Raw genomic sequence first — 23,712 nt, 5'->3', positions numbered from 1 at the left:
TATTGCCAAAAATCACTCAAGAACTTGAAACATAGACTCTGACCTGTCTAATGAGCCAAACTGATTAAAGAATCCCACAGTACCTAAACACTCTCTCTCTCTCTCTCTCTCTCACTCTCTCTCTCTCTCTCTCTCTCTCTCTCTCTCTCTCTCTCTCTCTCTCTCTCTCTCACACACACACACACATACAGACTCACAAACAGTGCAGTAATTAGAACCCCTATAGCAGCTATAAGTAATACAGTCTACTGTACACTCCCCTCCTCTGCCTCTCTCCATCACTTTCTCTGTGTCGTCTGTTGCTGTCTCTGTGTCTTGTCTGGTGTCTCTCTCCATCATATCCTATTCTTATGTTGCTGTCTCTGTGTCTTGTCTGATGTCTCTCTCCATCATATCCTATTCTTCTGTTGCTGTCTCTGTGTCTTGTCTGATGTCTCTCTCCATCATATCCTATTCTTCTGTTGCTGTCTCTGTGTCTTGTCTGGTGTCTCTCTCCATCATATCCTATTCTTCTGTTGCTGTCTCTGTGTCTTGTCTGATGTCTCTCTCCATCATATCCTATTCTTCTATTGCTGTCTCTGTGTCTTGTCTGATGTCTCTCTCCATCATATCCTATTCTTCTGGTGTTGTCTCTGTATCTTGTCTGGTGTCTCTCCCCATCATATTCTATTCTTCTGTTGCTGTCTCTGTGTCTTGTCTGGTGTCTCTCTCCATCACCGGAAAAATTGGTGAGGGTTAGACCTACTACAATACAACATTCACAACATGACAACACAACTACATAACACCATTAAATACAGTTGAGGGTTACTACAATACAACATTCACAACATGACAACACAACTACATAACACCATTAAATACAGTTGGTTACTACAATACAACATTCACAACATGACAACACAACTACATAACACCATTATATACAGTTGGTTACTACAATACAACATTCACAACATGACAACACAACTACATAACACCATTAAATACAGTTGGAATGTAGTTAGAACTCTCAAACTGTTTCCATCAAACAGAAAAACAACAAGAAATCTGGATCAACACATTTAGATTTCTAGATGCTGCTCTTTGCCTTTTCATTACCCATACAGCTGTTTAAGGTCATACAAAGGCAGAGTGCAGTATCAGCATTTTAAGGGTCATAGGTCAGATCAGTGGTCATGGTAGATATGCATGGACAAAAAAACAAACTTTAAAGCCATTTTTCTCAGATTCACTGTTTGCGTAGACTGCTGTTTGTCTTTGTAAGGCACTAGATCAGTTTGCTTACCTTGCCCTTAGTCTGCCTCCTGTCCCTCCTCTCGTCTTCCTGAAAACAATGACTCCATACTTTGCTGAAACCTGTTCTGCCAGTTCATGTCCTTCAAGACTAGAATGTTCCAATGTGGTTACCCAAAAAGATGTCAAGATAGTTCACACATTCATCATCCAGGGTTATTATCTAACACATATATGTACAATTTATGGTTCAATAACATGAGAATATTTTTCTACAGTGAGAATGTAATGCAAGTCAAGGTGTCCTTGGAGGAATGTCATCAAGATCTGTTACCAGCATTGTTAAATGAATTGTTGTAATTGAGGATGAAAATACATAAAATGTTTTATTGTCACAAACACGAGATTGGTGCAGTGAAATGTGTTGTTTTACAGGGTCAGCCATAGTAGTACTGTTCCCTTGGAGCAAATTAGGGTTAAGTGCCTTGCTTAACGGCACATAGACAGATTTTCACCTTGACAGCTCAGGTATTCAAACCAGTGACCTTTCAGTTACATTCCCAACACTCTAACCACTAGGCAACATGACCAGTTTTATCATTGGAATGTGATACAAAACAAGGCAACGGTTTGCTTTAGGACCATGTGGACACCTCCTGGTGGTGGGGTTGTTAGGAGTGTTTATCAGACCATGTGGACACCTCCTAGTGGTGGGGTTGTTAGGAGTGTTTATCAGACCATGTGGACACCTCCTAGTGGTGGGGTTGTTAGGAGTGTTTATCAGACCATGTGGACACCTCCTAGTGGTGGGGTTGTTAGGAGTGTTTATCAGACCATGTGGACACCTCCTAGTGGTGAGGTTCTTAGGAGTGTTTATCAGACCATGTGGACACCTCCTAGTGGTGTGGTTGTTAGGAGTGTTTATCAGACCATGTGGACACCTCCTAGTGGTGGGGTTGTTAGGAGTGTTTATCAGACCATGTGGACACCTCCTAGTGGTCTGGTTGTTAGGAGTGTTTATCAGACCATGTGGACACCTCCTAGTGGTGGGGTTGTTAGGAGTGTTTATCAGACCATGTGGACACTGCTGCATGTTGATACAGGTGATAATGTAGATAGACAAACCCCATGCTTCAGCCTATGTATTTATAGCCACTATGCTGCATCCGTTGATACAGGTGATAATGCTTATTGCTAATAGCTGACAATATACCATCCATACAGGTTTTTTGGTCCAATGTGTTAAAATCATTTAACATTTTTACCAATATCTTATTGGGCTAATTTCTGGAGGTGGAAATTATATTTTAGATGGTGTCAGCATCATTTTATTTTGATACATTCTGGAGTAGAATGTACTTTTATTTGGTCACCAGAACTGAGTATCTCAGAACAGAGCTTCTCAAAAAGTATCCCCAGGAAGAAGGGGACTGGAATTGGTCAAATGCACAGTTTAATACATTTACATAGTGATCCTCTATCACAGTTTAATACATTTACAGAGTGAACCTCTATCACAGTTTAATACATTTACAGAGTGATCCTCTATCACTATCACAGTTTAATACATTTACAAAGGGATCCTCTATCACTATCACAGTTTAATACATTTACAGAGTGAACCTCTATCACAGTTTAATACAACTGTAGCTCAGTTGGTAGAGCATGGTGTTTGCTACACCAGGGTTGTGGGTTCGATTCCCACGGGGGGCCAGCACAGAAAAAAATTTAAAACAAAATAAAAAGTATGATATGTATGAAATTGTATGAAATGTATGCATTCACTACTGTAAGTCGCTCTGGATAAGAGCGTCTGCTAAATGACTAAAATGTAAAAAATGTACATAGTGATCCTCTATCACAGTTTAATACATTTACAGAGTGATCCTCTATCACAGTTTAATACATGTACATAGTGATCCTCTATCACAGTTTAATACATTTACAGAGTGATCCTCTATCACAGTTTAATACATTTACAGAGTGATCCTTTATCACAGTTTAATACATTTACAAAGTGATCCTCTATCACAGTTTAATACATTTACAAAGTGATCCTCTATCACAGTTTAATACATTTACAGAGTGAACCTCTATCACCGTTTAATACATTTACAGAGTGATCCTCTATCACAGTTTAATACATTTACAGAGTGAACCTCTATCACAGTTGAATACATTCACAGAGTGATCCTCTATCACAGTTTAATACATTTACATAGTGATCCTCTATCACAGTTTAATACATTTACAGAGTGATCCTCTATCACAGTCTAATACATTCACAGAGTGATCCTCTATCACAGTTTAATACATTTACAGAGTGATCCTCTATCCCTATCACAGTTTAATACATTCACAGAGTGATCGTCTATCACTATCACAGTTTAATACATTTACAGAGTGATCCTCTATCACAGTTTAATACATTTACAGAGTGATCCTCTATCAAAGTTTAATACATTTACAGAGTGATCCTCTATCACAATTTAATACATTTACAGAGTAATCCTCTATCACAGTTTAATACATTTACAGAGTAATCCTCTATCACAGTTTAATACATTGACAGGTCTTTCTTGGGGTCAGGTATTAATGTAGTCAGAGCTTGAGTCACACTGGGAGGGAGAGTATTATTTACAATGCTTTCAGAAAAGACCTCCAACAGAAAAGATCCAAACTGTTGAGAAACAATTCTGTTAAACTCAGCAGATACACCATCAGTCCCAGGAGACCTCCAACAGAAACAGTTGTGTTAAACTCAGCAGATACACCATCAGTCCCAGGAGACCTCCAACAGAAACCGTGCTGTTAAACTCAGCAGATACACCATCAGTCCCAGGAGACCTACAACAGAAACAGTTCTGTTAAACTCAGCATATACACCATCAGTCCCAGGAGACCTCCAACAGAAACAGTTCTGTTAAACTCAGCAGATACACCATCAGTCCCAGGAGTCCTCCAACAGAAACAGTTCTGTTAAACTCAGCAGATACACCATCAGTCCCAGGAGACCTCCAACAGAAACAGTTGTGTTAAACTCAGCAGATACACCATCAGTCCCAGGAGACCTCCAACAGAAACCGTGCTGTTAAACTCAGCAGATACACCATCAGTCCCAGGAGACCTCCAACAGAAACAGTTCTGTTAAACTCAGCAGATACACCATCAGTCCCAGGAGACCTCCAACAGAATCAGTTTTGTTAAACTCAGCAGATACACCATCAGTCCCAGGAGACCTCCAACAGAAACAGTTGTGTTAAACTCAGCAGATACACCATCAGGCCCAGGAGACCTCCAACAGAAACAGTTGTGTTAAACTCAGCAGATATACCATCAGTCCCAGGAGACCTCCAACAGAATCAGTTTTGTTAAACTCAGCAGATACACCATCAGTCCCAGGAGACCTCCAACAGAAACAGTTGTGTTAAACTCAGCAGATACACCATCAGGCCCAGGAGACCTCCAACAGAAACAGTTGTGTTAAACTCAGCAGATATACCATCAGTCCCAGGAGACCTCCAACAGAAACAGTTGTGTTAAACTCAGCAGATACACCATCAGTCCCAGGAGACCTCCAACAGAAACAGTTCTGTTAAACTCAGCAGATACACCATCAGTCCCAGGAGTCCTCCAACAGAAACAGTTCTGTTAAATTCAGCAGATACACCATCAGTCCCAGGAGACCTCCAACAGAAACAGTTCTGTTAAACTCAGCAGATACACCATCAGTCCCAGGAGACCTCCAACAGAATCAGTTTTGTTAAACTCAGCAGATACACCATCAGTCCCAGGAGACCTCCAACAGAAACAGTTGTGTTAAACTCAGCAGATACACCATCAGGCCCAGGAGACCTCCAACAGAAACAGTTGTGTTAAACTCAGCAGATACACCATCAGTCCCAGGAGTCCTCCAACAGAAACAGTTCTGTTAAATTCAGCAGATACACCATCAGTCCCAGGAGTCCTCCAACAGAAACAGTTCTGTTAAATTCAGCAGATACACCATCAGTCCCAGGAGACCTCCAACAGAAACAGTTCTGTTAAACTCAGCATATACACCATCAGTCCCAGGAGACCTCCAACAGAAACAGTTCTGTTAAACTCAGCAGATACACCATCAGTCCCAGGAGTCCTCCAACAGAAACAGTTGTGTTAAACTCAGCAGATACACCATCAGTCCCAGGAGACCTCCATCAGAAACAGTTCTGTTAAACTCAGCAGATACACCATCAGTCCCAGGAGTCCTCCAACAGAAACAGTTGTGTTAAACTCAGCAGATACACCATCAGTCCCAGTAGACCTCCAACAGAAACAGTTGTGTTAAACTCAGCAGATACACCATCAGTCCCAGGAGACCTCCAACAGAAACAGTTGTGTTAAACTCAGCAGATACACCATCAGTCCCAGGAGACCTCCAACAGAAACAGTTCTGTTAAACTCAGCTGATACACCATCAGTCCCAGGAGACCTCCAACAGAAACAGTTCTGTTAAACTCAGCAGATACACCATCAGTCCCAGGAGACGTATTATGTTTAAGTTGTTCAATAGAATAAATTATGTGTTCAACTATAGTAGGGTCATCACACTGTTCCCTGTCAGCCTCACCAACTGATTTCACATCCCCCAGACAATCAAAACAAAGAGTTGAGGACACCTCACAATACTGTAGAAGTTGAACTAAAGATGGAGATTAATGTGGGATCATCTGTGATGAGACCAGTCATATTTCATTGTTGAATTGTTTTATTTTTAGAGTGGTATTTTTCTAACCTGAAAAGAAAAACAGGATTCATTTTGTCCACCCTCCTCTAGCCATTTCTACCTACATCTGACAAAGATTCCCTCTGCTTTCAGTCTATAAATATCATCCGACTGGTGTTGTAGATCAAACAGAACAGATTTATCCTCCTCTGAAAGACTTTCAACAGGCTTTTGAACAAGACAGGTGATCTTTGTAATTACACTTTCTTCTTCAGCTCTCCTGGTCTTGACAACAATACTCCCATGTTTTCTTGCATATTTTCCAACCTCACATTTATAAAGCTCCCAGTTATTACTGTATGAATTGTTATTTATAGCTTTGTTCCAGAAGTGTGTAATTACATTGTTTATCTCCATCTGGACCAACTCATGTTTTAATAGAGCAATTAATCTTCCAATAGGATGCTCTGCCAGGGCCATTATCAGAGATAAACAGTGTAATGTCAATATAAACAGCTCTATGGTCAGTAAGGGCCATTATCAGAGATAAACAGTGTAATGTCAATATAAACAGCTCTATGATCAGTAAGGACCATTATCAGAGATAAACAGTGTAATGTCAATATAAACAGCTCTGTGGTCAGTAAGGGCCATTATCAGAGATAAACAGTGTAATGTCAATATAAACAGCTCTATGATCAGTAAGGGGAGTAGCCAGGATGTTAACAGAAATAGCCTGTTTATCAAAACATTTAGACACCAACCAAAGATCTGTGGTGATTGTCTGGACCGGGTCTTATTACTCCAAGTGGAAATTTAGTCATTAGGAGACTTTACTCTCCAAATATCTATAATATCAAACCTTTCCTTAAAATGTCTCAGAAATAAAATCCCCACCTACTATAAGTAAAGGATTAGGCAAATTGGTTAGCCAATGGAGAATAGGCTTTTCCAAAGAGTCAAGTAACTGATCATTTTCAAGTTTGGAATTGAAACAATAAATGTTGGTAATAATGATGATGTCACAGTTGATGACAAGACACAGAAAGTGACCAATAGGGACCCAGTCTGAGTGCAAAATACTTCCATTAAATGATTCATTAGAGTGGTGACTCCAGCAGAGAGTTCAGAACCATAAGAGAGACAGAAACCATTGAAATGATTCATTAGAGTGGTAACTCCAGCAGAGAGTTCAGAACCATGAGAGAGACAGAAACCATTGAAAAGATTCATTAGAGTGGTAGCTGCCCGAACAGGGCTCCGGGCAGCCGAGCGGAAATGGAGGAAAACTCGCCTTCCTGCGGACCTGGCATCCTTTCACGCCCTCCTCTCTACATTTTCCTCTTCTGTCTCTGCTGCTAAAGCCACTTTCTACCACTCTAAATTCCAAGCATCTGCCTCTAACCCTAGGAAGCTCTTTGCTACCTTCTCCTCCCTCCTGAATCCTCCTCCCCCTCCCCCCCCCTCCTCTCTCTCTGCGGATGACTTCGTCAACCATTTTGAAAAGAAGGCTGATGACATCCGATCCTCGTTTGCTAAGCCAAACGACACCGCTGGTCCTGCTCACACTGCCCTACCCTGTGCTTTGACCTCTTTCTCCCCTCTCTCTCCAGATGAAATCTCGCGTCTTGTGACGGCCGGCCGCCCAACAACCTGCCCACTTGACCCTATCCCCTCCTCTCTTCTCCAGACCATTTCCGGAGACCTTCTCCCCTACCTCACCTCGCTCATCAACTCATCCTTGACCGCTGGCTACGTCCCTTCCGTCTTCAAGAGAGCGAGAGTTGCACCCCTTCTGAAAAAACCTACACTCGATCCCTCCGATATCAACAACTACAGACCAGTATCCCTTCTTTCTTTTCTCTCCAAAACTCTTGAATGTGCCGTCCTTGGCCAGCTCTCCTGCTATCTCTCTCAGAATGACCTTCTTGATCCTAATCAGTCAGGTTTCAAGACTGGGCATTCAACTGAGACTGCTCTTCTCTGTGTCACGGAGGCTCTCCGCACTGCTAAAGCTAACTCGCTCTCCTCTGCTCTCATCCTTCTAGACCTATCTGCTGCCTTTGATACCGTGAACCATCAGATCCTCCTCTCCACCCTCTCCGAGCTGGGCATCTCCGGCGCGGCCCACGCTTGGATTGCGTCCTACCTGACAGGTCGCTCCTACCAGGTGGCGTGGCGAGAATCTGTCTCCGCACCACGTGCTCTCACCACTGGTGTCCCCCAGGGCTCTGTTCTAGGCCCTCTCCTATTCTCACTATACACCAAGTCACTTGGCTCGGTCATATCCTCACATGGTCTCTCCTATCATTGCTACGCAGACGACACACAATTAATCTTCTCCTTTCCCCCTTCTGATAACCAGGTGGCGAATTGCATCTCTGCATGTCTGGCAGACATATCAGTGTGGATGACGGCTCACCACCTCAAGCTGAACCTCGGCAAGACGGAGCTGCTCTTCCTCCCGGGGAAGGACTGCCCGTTCCATGATCTCACCATCACGGTTGACAACTCCCTTGTGTCCTCCTCCCAGAGTGCTAAGAACCTTGGCGTGACCCTGGACAACACCCTGTCGTTCTCCAATAACATCAAGGCGGTGACCCGATCCTGTAGGTTCATGCTCTACAACATTCACAGAGTACGACCCTGCCTCACACAGGAAGCGGCGCAGGTCCTAGTCCAGGCACTTGTCATCTCCCGTCTGGATTACTGCAACTCGCTGTTGGCTGGGCTCCCTGCCTGTGCCATTAAACCCCTACAACTCATCCAGAACGCCGCAGCCCGTCTGGTGTTCAACCTTCCCAAGTTCTCTCACGTCACCCCACTCCTCCGCTCTCTCCACTGGCTTCCAGTTGAAGCTCGCATCCGCTACAAGTCCATGGTGCTTGCCTACGGAGCTTTGAGGGGAACGGCACCTCCGTACCTTCAGGCTCTGATCAGGCCCTACACCCAAACAAGGGCACTGCGTTCATCCACCTCTGGCCTGCTCGCCTCCCTACCTCTGAGGAAGCACAGTTCCCGCTCAGCCCAGTCAAAACTGTTCGCTGCTCTGGCACCCCAATGGTGGAACAAGCTCCCTCACGATGCCAGGACAGCGGAGTCAATCACCACCTTCCGGAGACACCTGAAACCCCACCTCTTTAAGGAATACCTGGGATAGGATAAAGTAATCCTTCTAACCCCCCCCCCCAAAAGATTTAGATGCACTATTGTAAAGTGGTTGTTCCACTGGATATCTTAAGGTGAATGCACCAATTTGTAAGTCGCTCTGGATAAGAGCGTCTGCTAAATGACTTAAATGTAAATGTAAATGTAACTCCAGCAGAGAGTTCAGAACCATGAGACAGAAACCATTTCCCCGCTGATATCTGCAGAAGTTGACGTACATCTGTTTGGCAATATAAAAATAAGGCATTGCGCTTTACATGATTTCTTAACCCCCCCCCCCGGCATTGAGTGAAACTGTAGAAAACGACAAAGTGGAATATAGAACAGAAAGTATTACGAGCTAAACAACAATTACAACCTCCAGTAAAACTGAGAAGAAACCAGAGCTGGACACCATATAGATTTAAATGATTGTTATGCTGACACTATTCTCACTCAAAGATAACTGCCAGACCAAGTAACAAAGAGCTCACTGCCTTTACTGCAGGTAAAAACAGCAAAAAGTGAGAGAAAAAACATTTAATAATGAATATCCATTACTCCAGTAGTCCTGTGCAGTTAGAACTAAAGTTAAATCACCTTAGAGCCAGGTGTGTTCACATCAGAGGTAGATATCTAGGTAACCTATGTTGACCATCAGTCACAGCCAGGAGTGAGATCTGCTCCCATCAGAGGTAGATATCTAGGTAACCTATGTTGACCATCAGTCACAGCCAGGAGTGAGATCTGCTCCCATCAGAGGTAGATATCTAGGTAACCTATGTTGACCATCAGTCACAGCCAGGAGTGAGATCTGCTCATCAGAGGTAGATATCTAGGTAACCTATGTTGACCATCAGTCACAGCCAGGAGTGAGATCTGCTCCCATCAGAGGTAGATATCTAGGTAACCTATGTTGACCATCAGTCACAGCCAGGAGTGATATCTGCTCCCATCAGAGGTAGATATCTAGGTATGTTGACCATCAGTCACAGCCAGGAGTGAGATCTGCTCCCATCAGTGGTAGATATCTAGGTATGTTGACCATCAGTCACAGCCAGGAGTGATATCTGCTCCCACCAGAGGTAGATATCTAGGTAACCTATGTTGACCATCAGTCACAGCCAGGAGTGAGATCTGCTCCCATCAGAGGTAGATATCTAGGTAACCTATGTTGACCATCAGTCACAGCCAGGAGTGAGATCTGCTCCCATCAGAGGTAGATATCTAGGTAACCTATGTTGACCATCAGTCACAGCCAGGAGTGAGATCTGCTCCCATCAGAGGTAGATATCTAGGTATGTTGACCATCAGTCACAGCCAGGAGTGATATCTGCTCCCATCAGAGGTAGATATCTAGGTAACCTATGTTGACCATCAGTCACAGCCAGGAGTGAGATCTGCTCCCATCAGAGGTAGATATCTAGGTAACCTATGTTGACCATCAGTCACAGCCGGGAGTGATATCTGCTCCCATCAGAGGTAGATATCTAGGTAACCTATGTTGACCATCAGTCACAGCCAGGAGTGAGATCTGCTCCCATCAGAGGTAGATATCTAGGTAACCTATGTTGACCATCAGTCACAGCCAGGAGTGAGATCTGCTCATCAGAGGTAGATATCTAGGTAACCTATGTTGACCATCAGTCACAGCCAGGAGTGAGATCTGCTCCCATCAGAGGTAGATATCTAGGTAACCTATGTTGGCCATCAGTCACAGCCAGGAGTGAGATCTGCTCCCATCAGAGGTAGATATCTAGGTAACCTATGTTGACCATCAGTCACAGCCAGGAGTGAGATCTGCTCCCATCAGAGGTAGATATCTAGGTAACCTATGTTGACCATCAGTCACAGCCAGGAGTGAGATCTGCTCCCATCAGAGGTAGATATCTAGGTATGTTGACCATCAGTCACAGCCAGGAGTGAGATCTGCTCCCATCAGAGGTAGATATCTAGGTAACCTATGTTGACCATCAGTCACAGCCAGGAGTGAGATCTGTTCCCATCAGAGGTAGATATCTAGGTATGTTGACCATCAGTCACAGCCAGGAGTGAGATCTGCTCCCATCAGAGGTAGATATCTAGGTATGTTGACCATCAGTCACAGCCAGGAGTGAGATCTGCTCCCATCAGAGGTAGATATCTAGGTAACCTATGTTGACCATCAGTCACAGTCTATCACTGTCCTCAAGGAAGAACAAAATTCAACTCCAGTTGAAGAACTGGGATAAACTACAAATCTCATTGTGGGGTAGGACACATGTTATAAAGATGGTTAAAGCTCCTAAACTGAATGAAGGACACATGTTATAAAGATGGTTACAGCTCCTAAACTGAATGAAGGCCACATGTTATAAAGATGGTTAAAGCTCCTAAACTGAATGAAGCCACATGTTATAAAGATGGTTACAGCTCCTAAACTGAATGAAGGCCACATGTTATAAAGATGGTTAAAGCTCCTAAACTGAATGACAACCACATGTTATAAAGATGGTTACAGCTCCTAAACTGAACGACGGACACATGTTATAAAGATGGTTAAAGCTCCTAAACTGAACGACGGACACATGTTATAAAGATGGTTAACCTTTTGAGGGTAGGGGCAGTATTTGCACGGCCGGATAAAAAACGTACCCGATTTAATCTGGTTGTTACTACCTCCCACAAAATAGAATATGCATATAATTATTGGCTTTGGATAGAAAACACCCTAAAGTTTCTAAAACTGTTTGAATGGTGTCTGTGAGTATAACAGAACTCATATGGCAGGCAAAAACCTGAGAAGATTATGTACAGGAAGTGCCCTCTCTGACCATTCCTTGGGCTTCTTGACTCTTTTTATTGAAAACTTAGGATCTTTGCTGTAACGTGACACTTCCTACGGCTCCCATAGGCTCTCAGAACCCGGGAAAAAGCTGAATGATGTCGAGGCAGCCCCTGGCTGAAAAACATTAGCGCCTTTGGTAAGTGGTCTATCAGAGGACAATGAGACTGAGGCGCGTGCACGAGGCGACCCCATGTTTTTATTTTCTCTCTCTTTGAATGTAAACACGGTTTCCCGGTCGGAATATTATCGCTTTTTTACGAGAAAAATGGCATAAAAATTGATTTTAAACAGCGGTTGAAATGCTTCGAAGTACGGTAATGGAATATTTAGAATTTTTTTGTCACGAAACGCGTCGGGCGCGTCACCCTTCTTTACACTTCGGATAGTGTCTTGAACGCACGAACAAAACAGAGGATATTTGAACATAACTATGGATTATTTTGAACCAAACCAACATTTGTTATTGAAGTAGAAGTCCTGGGAGTGCATTCTGACGAAGAACAGCAAAGGTAATAACATTTTTCTTATAGTAAATCTAACTTTGGTGAGGGCTAAACTTGGTGGGTGTCTAAATAGCTAGCCCTGTGATGCCGGGCTATCTACTTAGAATATTGCAAAATGTGCTTTCACCGAAAAGCTATTTTAAAATCGGACATAGCGAGTGCATAGAGGAGTTCTGTATCTATAATTCTTAAAATAATTGTTATGTTTTTGTGAACGTTTATCGTGAGTAATTTAGTATATTCACCAGAAGTTTGCGGGGGGTATGCTAGTTCTGAACGTCACATGCTAATGTAAAAAGCTGGTTTTTGATATAAATATGAACTTGATTGAACAAAACATGCATGTATTGTATAACATAATGTCCTAGGATAATCATCTGATGAAGATCATCATAGGTTAGTGCTGCATTTAGCTGTGGTTTGGGTTTATGTGACATTATATGCTAGCTTGAAAAATGGGTGTCTGATTATTTCTGGCTGGGTACTCTGCTGACATAATCTAATGTTTTGCTTTCGTTGTAAAGCCTTTTTGAAATCGGACAGTGTGGTTAGATTAACGAGAGTCTTGTCTTTAAAATGGTGTAAAATAGTCATATGTTTGAGAAATTGAAGTTTTTGAATTTCTAAGGTATTTGAATAACGCGCCACAGGATTCCACTGGCTGTTACGTAGGTGGAACGATTTCATCCCACCTTCCCTAGAGAGGTTAAAGATCCTAAACTGAATGAAGGACACATGTTATAAAGATGGTTAAAGCTCCTAAACTGAATGAAGGACACATGTTATAAAGATGGTTACAGCTCCTAAACTGAATGACGGACACATGTTATAAAGATGGTTAAAGCTCCTAAACTGAACGACAACCACATGTTATAAAGATGGTTAAAGCTCCTAAACTGAATGAAGACCACATGTTATAAAGATGGTTAACCTCTATGGGCTAGGTGGGACGCTTGCGTCCCACCTACTCAACAGCCAGTGTAATCCCGTGGCGGATTACCTTCTAATTGAAGGTTTCTGAAACAATATCTGTCTTTTTATTTAGTAAATCAGGAAAGAACACTGCATCCCTGCTACGGTACAGAATAACATTGTTGAGGACCTCAGAACCATTTTGGATGCATTTATGACCCACTACAGTGATCCCCTCAGGTTTCATCTGACAAATAAATATGGTTGAACAGGATGATCTCAGGGACTTGCTGAACAACTCTGCAGTATTGGAGGAATGCATTAGATGGATAAGCTCTGAGTGGATGCTGGAGCATTACTGTGTGAAAGAATTGGACATGGTCAGGACAACTGAAGTACCACTGAGCAACAAAGAAGGTTAAAAAACAAGGTCATTTCAATACAGCTACATAGTCTCCAGGCTATATGAATATAAATAGACATGAGACAAAACAATCATAATGAATCAGATTACATGGAGAGGGGGACCTGATCCTAGATCATAATGAATCAGATTACATGGAGAGGAGGGACCTGATCCTAGATCATAATGAATCAGATTACATGGAGAGGGGGGACCTGATCCTAGATCATAATGAATCAGATTATATGGATAGGAGGGACCTGATCCTAGATCATAATGAATCAGATTACATGGAGAGGAGGGACCTGATCCTAGATCATAATGAATCAGATTACATGGAGAGGGGGACCTGATCCTACATCATAATGAATCAGATTAGATGGAGAGGAGCACCTGATCCTAGATCATAATGAATCAGATTACATGGAGAGGGGGGACCTGATCCTAGATCATAATGAAGAGGGGATATATATAATATAGCCTACTATATTTAATGTTCCATAAACTATTGTTATTTTTAACAGTTTCATTAATTCATGCTAATTAATTTAATAATTATGACACACCCCTCACTATTGTGATTGGTTGCACTAATTGCACTGTTTGTCTACATAACCTGGTTCAAGTATTCATGACATCACCCTGAAGAAGACACAGTGATGCTGAAACGTTGGTAAATACCCAATAAATTACTGGGAGTTTGTTTATGGAGTGTGGGACTCTATTTATTTTGATAGTTTATAACTCTTATGTATGTGCCATCTTTCTGTGCTTTTCAGGCAGCCTGGGAACTAACTGAGTCAAGACAAAAACACCAGAAAGAGACCCAAGAAGACTTGGACGCAGCATCAGAGGACAGAGAGGGATGTTCAGAACTCACTCAGTCTGGTAAGTTGGTGAGGGTAGACTTTGAGGCTGCTTACCTGACAGGATCAGAGGACAGAGAGGGATGTTCATAACTCACTCAGTCTGGTTAGTTGATGAGGGTAGACTATGAGACTGCTTACCTGACAGGATCAGAGGACAGAGAGGGATGTTCATAACTCACTCAGTCTGGTTAGTTGATGAGGGTAGACTGTGAGACTGCTTACCTGACAGGATCAGAGGACAGAGAAGGATGTTCATAACTCACTCAGTTTGGTAAGTTGATGAGGGTAGACTATGAGACTGCTTACCTGACACGGAGGAAGTCTTTCCTTTTAATCTCCTCTCCCTTACAATCCCTATGCCCCCCCTCCCTTACAATCCCTATGCCCCCCTCTCCCCTACCTTCCCTATACCCCCCTCCTCTCCCCTACCTTCCCTATACCCCCCTCCTCTCCCCTACCTTCCCTATACCCCCCTCCTCTCCCCTACCTTCCCTATACCCCCCTCCTCTCCCCTACCTTCCCTATGCCCCCCCCTCCCTTACAATCCCTATGCCCCCCTCTCCCCTACCTTCCCTATACCCCCCTCCTCTCCCCTACCTTCCCTATGCCCCCCCCCTCCCTTACAATCCCTATGCCCCCCTCTCCCCTACCTTCCCTATACCCCCCTCCTCTCCCCTACCTTCCCTATACCCCCCTCCTCTCCCCTACCTTCCCTATACCCCCCTCCTCTCCCCTACCTTCCCTATGCCGCCCCCTCCCCTATTGTGTTGGACCATCATGTTTATTTGTTTGAATCTTTTCTTTGTTTGTGGTTAGGATAGAAGAGAATGACTCCTCAACCCAAGAGGTCCTGGAGCAGCTGTGATCAGGTTAGAAGAGAAAGACTCCTCAACCCAAGAGGCCCTGGAGCAGCTGTGATCAGGTTAGAAGAGAATGACTCCTCAACCCAAGAGGCCCTGGAGCAGCTGTGATCAGGTTAGAAGAGAATGACTCCTCAACCCAAGAGGCTCTGGAGCAGCTGTGATCAGGTTAGAAGAGAAAGACTCCTCAACCCAAGAGGCCCTGGAGCAGCTGTGATTAGGTTAGAAGAGAATGACTCCTCAACCCAAGAGGCCCTGGAGCAGCTGTGATCAGGTTAGAAGAGAATGACTCCTCAACCCAAGTGGTCCTGGAGCAGCTGTGATCAGGTTAGAAGAGAATGACTCCTCAACCCAAGAGGTCCTGGAGCAGCTGTGATCAGGTTAGAAGAGAATGACTCCTCAACCCAAGAGGCCCTGGAGCAGCTGTGAGAGAGTATCAGTGTGGAACATTTGGGAACATTTAAAGAAGGTTCCCGGAATAGAGGATTGTCTGTTGCGTAAAGGGTCAGAGCCACTGAGTGTACAAAATATTAAGGACACCTTCCTCATACTGAGTTACACCTGGTCAGTTTGTCATGGAAAGAAAGGTGTCCTTAATGTTTTGTACACTTAGTGTAAACTGCACAATAATTATACATTTATGGATTTTTTTATGTAGCCTATTGTTTTCTCTTTATTCAACCTGCCATCTACCCACCTGGGGACTGAGGGTTATGAGAGAACCCCCACATCACTAGCTTCTCTTTATACAACCTGCCATCTACCCACCTGGGGACTGAGGGTTATGAGAGAACCCCCACCTCACTAGCTTCTCTTTATTCAACCTGCCATCTACCCACCTGGGGACTGAGGGTTATGAGAGAACCCCCACATCACTAGCTTCTCTTTATACAACCTGCCATCTACCCACCTGGGGACTGAGGGTTATGAGAGAACCCCCACATCACTAGCTTCTCTTTATACAACCTGCCATCTACCCACCTGGGGACTGAGGGTTATGAGAGAACCCCCACATCACTAGCTTCTCTTTATTCAACATGCCATCTACCCACCTGGGGACTGAGGGTTATGAGAGAACCCCCACATCACTAGCTTCTCTTTATACAACCTGCCATCTACCCACCTGGGGACTGAGGGTTATGAGAGAACCCCCACATCACTAGCTTCTCTTTATACAACCTGCCATCTACCCACCTGGGGACTGAGGGTTATGAGAGAACCCCCACATCGCTAGCTTCTCTTTATTCAACCTGCCATCTACCCACCTGGGGACTGAGGGTTATGAGAGAACCCCCACATCGCTAGCTTCTCTTTATTCAACCTGCCATCTACCCACCTGGGGACTGAGGGTTATGAGAGAACCCCCACATCGCTAACTTCTCTTTATACAACCTGCCATCTACCCACCTGGGGACTGAGGGTTATGAGAGAACCCCCACATCGCTAGCTTCTCTTTATACAACCTGCCATCTACCCACCTGGGGACTGAGGGTTATGAGAGAACCCCCACATCGCTAGCTTCTCTTTATTCAACCTGCCATCTACCCACCTGGGGACTGAGGGTTATGAGAGAACCCCCACATCGCTAGCTTCTCTTTATTCAACCTGCCATCTACCCACCTGGGGACTGAGGGTTATGAGAGAACCCCCACATCGCTAGCTTCTCTTTATTCAACCTGCCATCTACCCACCTGGGGACTGAGGGTTATGAGAGAACACCCACATCACTAGCTTCTCTTTATTCAACCTGCCATCTACCCACCTGGGGACTGAGGGTTATGAGAGAACCCCCACATCGCTAGCTTCTCTTTATACAACCTGCCATCTACCCACCTGGGGACTGAGGGTAATGAGAGAACCCCCACATCACTAGCTTCTCTTTATTCAACCTGCCATCTACCAACCTGGGGACTGAGGGTTACGAGAGAACCCCCACATCACTAGCTTCTCTTTATTCAACCTGCCATCTACCCACCTGGGGACTGAGGGTTACGAGAGAACCCCCACATCACTAGCTTCTCTTTATTCAACCTGCCATCTACCCACCTGGGGACTGAGGGTTACGAGAGAACCCCCACATCACTAGCTTCTCTTTATTCAACCTGCCATCTACCCACCTGGGGACTGAGGGTTTTGAGAGAACCCCCACATCACTACCTTCTCTTTATACAACCTGCCATCTACCCACCTGGGGACTGAGGGTTATGAGAGAACCCCCACATCACTAGCTTGCATGTTCTGCAGGCTTGTAAAGATAAGGAGGGGATGACTGGGAGGTAGGTTGGCATTTATTGTCATGAATCTTGCCCTGGAGGCAGTTCAGCAAAGTGGTCACTAGCTGGCACAGTTACAAAGTAATAAAACCATATTTTAATCCTAACCTTAACCCTAACCACACTGCTAATCCTTCCCTTAAATTGAGACCATAAAACAACATTATTTTCCACAGCCAAGTTTGATTTTGCAGCTGGCATATCTAGAGGAAATCACACAGTTCTGCCTCCAGGTCAAGATTCCTGACAAACGTCAACCTGAGACTGGCAGAGGCAATGTAAAATCAATAACAAAATTGTTTTCACAAATAACATGCTTTTTCTTGTTTTCAAGTATGTTTTATTATGAAAAGTACAATATATCCTTGTACACCTATGGAGCGTATGTCCATATATAATTGTACAATTTGTTATTCAACTTAAAAGACGTACAACAAATGATCACATTGGTATTTTAACGGTGTTATTGTAAGAGTTTAAATGTTTAAACAGAGGATCCATCTAAAACAGTATAAAACAAGTGCAGTATGTTCTGAGAATGTTACTTTAACGTCAACTCATAACGTCACACTATAACTTCATGGGAGTCTTGTGGAAAGACTGCATGTTGTTTTGGGTGGATGGAGTGACGTCTTCATCAACATTTGCAGAATATTCCTGTAATATTTTCACATCTGTGTTTGTGGGACCACTTAGTGCTGGAATGAGGTGTCTGTTTGTTAGCAATTCTATCAGAAATGATGGTCCTCATTTGAAGTTCCTGGGTCAAGGTCCTCACAATTATAGGAAGATGTGTGAGTGTGTGTCTGTGTGTGTATGTGTGTGTTTGTTGAGTGTGTCCAGTGTGTATGTCCAGTGTGTGTGTGTGTGTGTGTGTCCTCTGTGTGTGTGTGTGTCCTGTGTGTGTGTGTGTGTGTCAGTGTGTGTGTCAGTCTGTGTGTGTGTGTGTCCAATGTGTGTGTGCGTGTCCAGTGTGTGTGTGTGTGTATGTGTCCAGTGTGTGTGTGTGTGTGTGTGTATGTGTCCAGTGTGTGTGTGTGTGTGTGTGTATGTCCAGTGTGTGTGTGTGTGTGTGTGTGTGTGTGTGTGTCCAGTGTGTGTGTGTGTGTGTGTGTCCAGTGTGTGTGTGTGTGTGTGTGTATGTGTCCAGTGTGTGTGTGTGTGTGTGTGTATGTGTCCAGTGTGTGTGTGTGTGTGTGTGTGTGTGTGTATGTGTCCAGTGTGTGTGTGTGTGTGTGTGTGTATGTGTCCAGTGGGTGTGTGTGTATGTGTCCAGTGTGTGTGTGTGTGCATGTGTCCAGTGTGTGTGTGTGTGTGTGTGTATGTGGCCAGTGTGTGTGTGTGTGTGTGTATGTGGCCAGTGTGTGTGTGTGTGTGTGTATGTGTCCAGTGTGTGTGTGTGTGTGTGTGTGTATGTGTCCAGTGTGTGTGTGTGTGTGTGTGTGTGTGTATGTGTCCAGTGTGTGTGTGTGTGTGTGTGTGTATGTGTCCAGTGGGTGTGTGTGTATGTGTCCAGTGTGTGTGTGTGTGCATGTGTCCAGTGTGTGTGTGTGTGTGTGTGTGTATGTGGCCAGTGTGTGTGTGTGTCTGTGTATGTGGCCAGTGTGTGTGTGTGTGTGTGTATGTGGCCAGTGTGTGTGTGTGTGTGTGTATATGTGGCCAGTGTGTGTGTGTGTGTGTGTATGTATATGTGGCCAGTGTGTGTGTGTGTGTGTATGTGTCCTGTGTGTGTGTGTGTGTATGTGTCCTGTGTGTGAGTGTCTAGTGTGTGTGAGTGTCTAGTTTGTGTGAGTCCAGTGTGTGTGTGTGTGTGTGTGTGTGTGTGTGTGTGTGTGTGTGTGAGAGAGTCCAGTGTGTGTGTGTGTGTGTGTAAGTTACAGTGTGTGTGTGAGTCCAGTGTGTGTGTGTGTGTCAGAGTGTGTGAGTCCAGTGTGTGTGTGTCAGTGTGTGTGTGTGTCCAGTGTGTAGGGGTCCAGTGTGTGTGTGTATCCAATGTGTGTCAGTGTATGTGTGTCAGTGTGTGTTTGTGTATCCAGTGTTTGTGTGTCAAGTGTGTGTGTGTCTAGTGTTTGTGTGTCTAGTGTGTGTGTGTGTCCAGTGTGTGTGTGTGTGTCCAGTGTGTGTGTGTGTGTTCGTGTGTCTAGTATGTGTGTGTGTGTGTGTCCAGTGTGTTTGAGTCCAGTGTGTGAGTGTGCGAGTCCAGTGTGTGAGTGTGCGAGTCCAGTGTGTGTGTGCGAGTGTGTGTGTGTGTGTGTCAGTGTGTGTGTGTTTCCAGTGTGTGTGTGTCCAGTGTGTGTATCAGGTTATTATTTCAGGGACACTGAGGAGTCAACATCATAAACCCTAAACCCTGGATAGAGGGGCTCAGTGAATGTGGAGGTGAATGTGTACAGGTGGGTCTGTGTGTCAGAGGAGGCTCTATAGAAGGACAGATTGCCGGCTGGCCAGTCCAGATACACTCCTACTCTGTGGGGGCTGGAGGAGGGGACGACTATGGTAGTGACATTATTATTGTGCCTGGCATAGTAACGGTTGTCAGTGCAGACCAGACTCCAGGACTTGTCATTGTATCCAAGACAACAGTCCATAACCCCTCCTCTCCTGCTGATTCCTTTATATGTCACTCCTACAACAGCCCCCCCCCCACTCCACTCTACCTCCCAGTAACAGCGCCCAGTCAGACCCTCTCTACACAGCACCTGTCCCCAGTCCTCAAATCTCTCTGGGTGATCAGGATACGGCTGCTTCTCTCTCCTCCATGTCACCTTTCTGTTCTCCTCAGACAGAGAGAGGAGTCTGTCTACTGTGTTTAGGTCCAGTGTGAGATCACAGACATCTGATGGATGAAACCAGACACAATATTAGAAATCATCATCATTCACATTAGAATGTTACTCACTTTTCACTAATTCATTTAATGTAGATGTTTCTAGGTATCAAAAGGAGAAGTTAAGGTAACTTGAGACTTGTTGAATGATCATATGTTATACTGTATGGTAATATAAAACACTTATTCCCATTAATTACACACACACACACACACACACACACACACACACACACACACACACACACACACACACACATTTCTTATGTAACACGAACGAACAATTTCTGCTTCTGTAGAACTACAGCTGATATTTAATATGACCAAGTAAGTAATGATGGGGGTCTTTGACTTAACTTGAATTAAGACTTATTCTTAGTCATATTCTTCACAACAGTCAACACTCACATTTTCTAAGCCCAGGTTTCATTGTGTTCTCTCCACCATGTTCCACACTGTAGCGGTAAGCAGAAGAACAGACAGTCATTGAGGGATACACCTGAACTCACACACACACACACACACACACTGCACACGCACGCACACGCACACACACACACACACACACGCACACTGCACACACACACACACACTGCACACGCACATTGGACACACGGATATGTAGCATATAACTTCAAGCGAATGTTTGTCTGTGTGTGTGTCCAGTGTGTGTGTATGTGTGCGTGTCCTATGTGTGTGTTCGTGTGTCAATTGTGTGTGTATGTCATTGAGAGATTGTCACTGGACACACACACACACACACACAGTAAGATTTGTCCAAGTGGTGGTCAGAATGTTTGTCTTAACTAGCCTGAAAAGTCAAACGTGTCTGATATGAACATTGACATAAACCCTCTACATACTTGAGTTTCTCCAGTCTGCAGTGTGGATCCTCCAGTCCAGCAGAGAGCAGTCTGACTCCTGAGTCTCCTGGGTGATTGTAGCTCAGGTCCAGCTCTCTCAGGTGTGAGGGGTTTGACCTCAGAGCTGAGACCAGAGAAGCACAGCCTTCCTCTGTGACTAGACAGCCTGACAGCCTGCAAAGACAAAAAACATTTTAAAACCACACTGCTATTCTTTGGTGGTGAAAATAGTGGCAGTATATTTTTTTAAAACATTTTCAGATACATCAGTGTCCTGAAACCTGCCATATGTATTCATAAATGAATGTATCATTATTATAAATGATCAAAGAACTGCTTGAAGAGAGAATAATGTACAAATATTTGAGTTGACTGATGTCATGACGTGGCCCTGTTTGGGTATTGCGAGTGGCTTCCCCCTCTCTCTAACAGAGGCTACAGCAAAACATGCTAACCTCTCACCACTACCAATAACAGAGGCTACAACAAAACATGCTAACCTCTCACCACTACCAATAACAGAGGCTACAACAAGATATGCTAACCTCTCACCATTACCAATAACAGAGGCTACAACAAAACATGCTAACCTCTCACCATTACCAATAACAGAGGCTACAACAAAACATGCTAACCCCTCACCATTACCAATAACAGAGGCTACAACAAAACATGCTAACCTCTCACCATTACCAATAACAAAGGGGGTCTGATCTTTGTGCCTCTGTAACTTTCTCCTTCATCATCATTCACAATTAATTCATGATTATTTATAATCATGGTAACGTCCACATGAATGTAGAAGTGTTCAGAAACATCTTCTATTCTTACTGACAATACAAGTGAAGTGACTCCAAAATGACAGGACATTATTCACCATTCAGTTTCTATTAGGAAAAACATAATCTAAAACACAACCAAGACAAACTGCAAATAAGTTCTCATTTACAACTGTGACCTGGCCAAGATAAAGCAAAGCAGTTCGACATACAACAGAGTTACACATGGAATAAACAAACATACAGTCAATAACACAGTAATACAGCATGTGCAAATGAGGTAGGATAAGAGAGGTAAGGCAATAAATAACCATGGTGGCGACGTAATTACAATACAGCAATTAAACACTGGAATGGTAGAATGTGCAGAAGATGAATGTGCGAGTTGAGATACTGGGGTGCAAAAAAGCAAGATAAATAAATAAATAAATAAATAAATAAAGTCCCAGAGCTTTTTGCTGCGCACTACCGAGAGCGCGCCTTTCGTGTTTTTCCTTTTTATTGACGACGCTATCGTCCAGTTGAAATATTATTGATTATTATGACTAAAAACAACCTGAGGATTGATTATAAATATCATTTGACATGTTTCTACGAACTTTACCTACACTTTTCGGATTTTTCGTCTGCCTGTTGTGACTGCCTTGGAGCCAATGGATTACTGAACAAAACACGCGAACAAAACGGAGGTTTTTGGATATAAAGAGGGACTTTATCGAACAAAAACATTTATTGTGTAACTGGGAGTCTGTGAGTGCAACCATATGAAGATCATCAAAGGTAAGTGATTAATTGTATCGCTATTTCTGACTTTGTTTCTCCTCTACTTGGCTGGTAACTGTTTGTAATGTTTTGTGTGCTGGGCGCTGTCCTCAGATAGTCGCACGTTATGCTTTCGCCGAAAAGCCTTTTTGAAATCTGACACCGCGGTTGGATTAACAAGAAGTTAATCTTTAAGCCGTGGTATAGCACTTGTATGTTTTATGAATTTTTATTATGAGTATTTCTGTTTTTGAATTTGGCACTCTGCAATTTCACAGGATGTTGGCCAGGTGGGACGGTAGCGTCCCACATACCCATAAGAAGTTAAAGGTCTTACTCACGTCGGCTACGGAGGGCGTGATCACACAGTCGTCTGGAACAGCTGATGTTCTCATGCATGCTTCAGTGTTGCTTGCCTCGAAGCGAGCATAGAAGTGATTTAGCTCGTCTGGTAGGCTCGTGTCACTGGGCAGCTCGCGGCTGTGCTTCCCTTTGTAGTCTGTAATAGTTTGAAAGCTCTGCCACATTCGACGAGCGTCGGAGACGGGGGAATGTATGATTAGTTAACCTCTTGCGGATATCCTACCACTGGGGGCGCCACAGCGCATTTTGGAAAAAATTCGTTCCCATTTTCAATGGCCTACTAATCAAACTCAGAAGCTAGGACATGCATATACTTATTTTATATGGATAGAAAACACCCTAAAGTTTCTGAAACTGTTTGAATGGTGTCTGTGAGTATAACA

General features: G+C 43.8%; 1 long non-coding RNA gene across 1 annotated transcript; it reads right to left on the bottom strand.

Moving 5' to 3' along the window:
- Positions 1 to 569: 569 nt before the first annotated feature.
- Positions 570 to 1,324, bottom strand: LOC115171974 (uncharacterized). Its single transcript, XR_003871328.1, has 2 exons — positions 1,289 to 1,324; positions 570 to 744 (listed from the first exon to the last, which is right to left on the bottom strand). It is a non-coding gene; the product is annotated as an uncharacterized LOC115171974 (long non-coding RNA).
- Between the last annotated feature and the right edge of the window lie 22,388 nt (positions 1,325 to 23,712).

Source organism: Salmo trutta, chromosome 32 (genome assembly GCF_901001165.1).
Source record: "Salmo trutta chromosome 32, fSalTru1.1, whole genome shotgun sequence".
Taxonomy (NCBI): Eukaryota; Metazoa; Chordata; class Actinopteri; order Salmoniformes; family Salmonidae; genus Salmo; species Salmo trutta.
This window is presented reverse-complemented; position numbering and strand designations above follow the sequence as displayed.